The sequence below is a fragment of the Octopus bimaculoides genome, chromosome 19 (genome assembly GCF_001194135.2).
Source record: "Octopus bimaculoides isolate UCB-OBI-ISO-001 chromosome 19, ASM119413v2, whole genome shotgun sequence".
Taxonomy (NCBI): Eukaryota; Metazoa; Mollusca; class Cephalopoda; order Octopoda; family Octopodidae; genus Octopus; species Octopus bimaculoides.
This window is the reverse complement of record NC_068999.1, coordinates 47,887,079-47,891,514: the sequence shown is the minus strand read 5'-3', so window position 1 is coordinate 47,891,514 and position 4,436 is coordinate 47,887,079. Positions and strand designations below refer to the sequence as shown.

Here is a 4,436-nt window from a genome sequence, read left to right as displayed (position 1 = left end):
TATATATATATATATATATATATTATACATACATACATACATACGTACGTACGTACGCACGCACGCACGCGCGTGTATGTATTGAAATCAGAGGAGGATGACATATAAAAGACATCTGCAGGCACAATCCATAGCCATTATTTGTTAACAGCCCACGCACCTGCTATGACAATATGTTCAACTCCTTGCAAACACCTTGATGTGTTAGAGACACACCCAAACAAAATTACTGTTTGAAGAGTATTTTTACATTTGCTCAAAAGTAAATCTGAAACACATTAAAATGCACTAAAACGTCCTCCTTTCAACCAACACTATATTGCAATGAACAGGAATTGTCGCACATCACCCCTACCTTACTTTATAGGCCTTTACGCAATACATGACACCCTCAAAGATCTAACATTGTGTTGCATAAAGAACTGTGGAATTTGGCTGTTTATTTTAATGAAGCATGACAATTGTTACGTTCGAGCAGAACTAGTAGGAGCTACTCGAGAATATATCTCTGAGTTCACAAGCACATATGATATATACAGATTTATTTGCAGTTGTCATTAGAAAAGGAAATCACACTGGAAATAAATCGAAAAGAATAAGCTGGACATCTTAACATATAACTAGAATTATATTGACGAACGAAATTTGATTTAATGTAATTCCTAATCAAAGGAATTAGTTTTACCTTGGCACTCAAAAAGATAAAAGCAATATATTTTACGAGTGAAAAAAGATTCTTCGATAATATCATTTTGTGTTATTTATTTATTTGTTTTAAGCTAAAACAGATCAATATTAGAAAACGGTTGGAATAAATCAACAAATGTTTAATATTCATAATTATTACAAACTTTCGTACTATACACCTAAAATTGTTCCCAGTAGTACAAATTTTCTTTAGAAGGATATAGTTTTTAAGTCAATTCTCGTACAGGCTTGGACGTCTATGTGGTATGGTAAGGGCCACTTTAGCGGCATTGTTGGCACCCAAGCAAACCACTCTGCTCTAGGCTGAAGAATGCCACAACATACATAGATCAGAATTGAGCCCTTAGACACGTGGGGCCTCCAGAGTAATTACCCATGGGCCCGTGCCTTAAGACAGATAAAAGACGACTGACAGAGCAGGATTTGAACTCAGAACGTAGAAGGATTACAATAAGAAATTTAGTCAATCATTCTACCCCTTTTGTCACTCAACTTTCAATCAAAAGAAGCATTTTCAAAATTATTTAAAATATAATTAATGATGTTTTGTTTTTTTAATTGTATCTATGAAATAAATCAAACGTTATTGTGTGCAATGTGTGAAGACAGCTTTCTATATATGTATGTGTGTGTGTGTAAATATATGTGTGTATGTATTTATATATATATATATATATATGTGTGTGTGTGTGTAAAGAGTATATATATATATATATATATATATATGTGTGTGTGTGTGTGTGTGTAAAGAGTATATATATATATATATATATATGTATGTGTGTGTGTGTGTGTGTGTGTGTGTGTGTGTGTGTGATCATTTTAGAAAACTGAAGACATTAGTTTCAGCATGAAAACAACTTTACACTAAAAACAAAATATTTGAAATTAATTTTGTTTAAAAGAAACTGACCTAGAAAAATGACAAGATTATTGCTGTCTACACGGATTTACTATCAGGTAGAGAGATTTTACATCTGGAATTTCAACAATTAACGTCCATACTGTTGATTCTAGTGGAGGAATTTAGAAAAGGAGAAAAATTATCTATTAAATGATCAACTAGTTCCGAATCACTTGATTGAAAATATTGTATTGAAGTAGAGCTAATATGCTTGAAGTTTTTAATTTAGACACCTGTGACATAATTATCGATTAAGAGAAAATAATTTTAGAAAATAAAATAGATGCAAATAAACCGAATATAATACCATACGTTTTGAAAAAGAGTCAAATGTCACCTAAAAAGAACAACAAAAAATGCAATAAAGTACGTTACATGTCGTCGAAGATTGGGGGAAATTGTTTCGCAACACGACTGTCATGTTGCCATATATTGATATAAAGATCAGTGTTGAAAAAGAAAACAAAAAAATATATGAGTGATAATATTAATGATAATCAATATTCGATCTCGTATTATTTTGAAATATAAGTTAGGTGTATGAAAGTTGAAAGATATGTACAGATATGGAGATAGAGATACCAGTTCTTTAGTTATAGATAAAGCCGATTTAAAATATGAGGTTTTATTTCCGAGTGATTGAATAATGTATGTATATATGAATAAACTATAAGTTTAATATAAAAGAAAATCGTACGCAACATGAAGCCAATAAATATGTTTACATAGCTAAAAGCACCAAGCTGTGTGTACAACTATATATTAGAAATGGTTAGGAAGAATGAAAAGGTATGTAGAAAATATTTGTCAATTTATTGGTGGAAAAATAAAGCCCTTAAAGCGATACCTGGCTTATTTAGGCAAATTAACTTACTTGCTTTAGAAGTGAGTTATTCCAGTTTTTAATGTACTTTTTGCTGTCTAATATCTGTGCCACCGATCCAAAGGTGTTTTATTGCCGAGGTCTGTGGACAGCGCAACAAGTGGCGGCAACAACAGCAGCAGCAGCAGCAATAACGACAGCAGTAGCAGCGGCAGGGGGGTGGGCGTGGCTTCGCTAATGTTGTCATTACTAAAGATAGACGCGTGGAACTTTAAGATTTCTTCCGCTCTGTTTACAATTTCTTCGTTAGTTCGACTATAAGTGGCAGATATTGACAATTAATCTAGTCAGGCGTTGAAATGATTGAGCTTTGACGTAAACAACACGTCTAGGTTTGAGAAATACCCTTCGTGACAAGACAATAATCACTGGAATCTGTCATGAAAAAAATAAAGTATTTTGAATGTGAACGATGTATAAAAAAGTAAATATCTTTATTTACGGTTTTAAAACGGAAAAAACAGTGAATTGAGTGAATCGGTAGAGCATCGTACAAATTTCTTTGTAATACTTACTGTTCATTACGGTTTCAGTGCCAACCCCAGTCAGATGAACTGGTATTCTTTCGGTGCGTGAACACAAAACGAAAGTGGAAACATTACTACTATTCAGCAATGTCCAGGTGAATGGATCGAATAAGCACCTCCCCTCCTCTTCCTTTTTCCTCAAAATTCTCTTTGGATTTGTCTGTTTTCATCGACGAAATTACGATTTTATTAAGAATCAACTTTTCAAATTTTTTATTCCCCTCACTCAATTTTCAGATTATAACTTCTTTCGAAATTTTTTTTTCTTCATCCTGAAGAAAAGTCTTTTGTTTTCAAAATTTTAATTATTCATAGCCAATTGCTTTCATTCATTTCATGATCATAAACCAAAAGAATGCAGGTGAATCTTACCACTGATCCTTTGAGATCAATAAAATATAATCCTTTCAAGTACTTGATTGATTTAATATCCATTTAATGTACTCTAGATGTGAATGGAAACATAACAGAATACTAAGTCCTTTGATGGAAGCATGCCAAGTACCAGAACCTTTTGGAAAATTGCAAGAGGAAGGGATAACAGTCGTGGCTATTCCAAGCCAAAGTTGGCAGTAAACAGCACTGAATTAAGTATTCAGCAAAATAAGCATGTGCTTAGAGCATCAAGGGAATGGCAGCGGAGGAAATGGTGAATGGTGTACAGCACAAAAGAAATCACTTTAACCCTACTAAAATAATATTTGGGATGCCTTATATGTACTAAGTATAGAAGCAATTGTGTTACATAAGATTCATTTTGAGGATTTGATCAAAGAGTTTACAATTAAAAGAAAAAAGTAGATAACTTTTCAAATATATTTCGTTTTTGGATTTGGTTTGCAAGATTCTTTATGTGAGTTCTTGTGTTGAAGCATATTCTATTGTGTCTGGGGAGAGACATTCCCTTTTAGTGCCTTATAATTTAACACACTCGCTGGTAAAATTTCCACTTACTTCTTTTTTATTTTTCTAAACTTTTTGTTGCGTCTTGCAACATTTTCAATAGTTTTGACTCAAACATAGATAAGGTGAAAGCATACAGAAATAAACAGTATTTGTTTCATTTTGAAAACTAAAAATTTATTCTATGATGTATTATTGTTTATATTTTGTCGAAATCGAAATCGAACCAAATTCAACGACTGGCATCCATGCCAACCTTCCTTCATTGGACACTAAACTCTGCTTGCGAAGACCTGTTGGGGCAAGTGAAATCGTAACTGTACCAAATTTGATGACTGGCACCCATGCCAGTGAAGCGCTAACAGCACCATCTGAGCAGGATCACTGCCAGAGCAGCTGTCTGGCTTCCTAGGAGAATTCTTTCAACAATATTGGTAACTGAAAGAAACTCCTCATGCATATATAGGTGTGTGTGTGTGTGTGTGTGTGTGTGTGTGTGTGTGCGTGTCTG

At 33.4% G+C, this 4,436-nt stretch overlaps 1 protein-coding gene across 6 annotated transcripts in view; it reads right to left on the bottom strand.

Moving 5' to 3' along the window:
• Positions 1-2,639, bottom strand: part of LOC106877025 (ras-related protein Rab-27A) — a 31,167-nt gene extending 28,528 nt beyond the window's left edge. For 3 of the 6 annotated variants that reach the window (XM_052974866.1, XM_014925807.2, XM_052974867.1), the window contains exon 1: positions 2,487-2,627. The gene's annotated coding sequence lies outside the window, so the exon portion shown is untranslated. Of the gene's footprint in view, positions 1-2,486 lie in introns of all 6 variants that reach the window. The other 3 variants (XM_014925805.2, XM_014925803.2, XM_014925804.2) reach the window with 3 other exon arrangements.
• Positions 2,640-4,436: the final 1,797 nt, after the last annotated feature.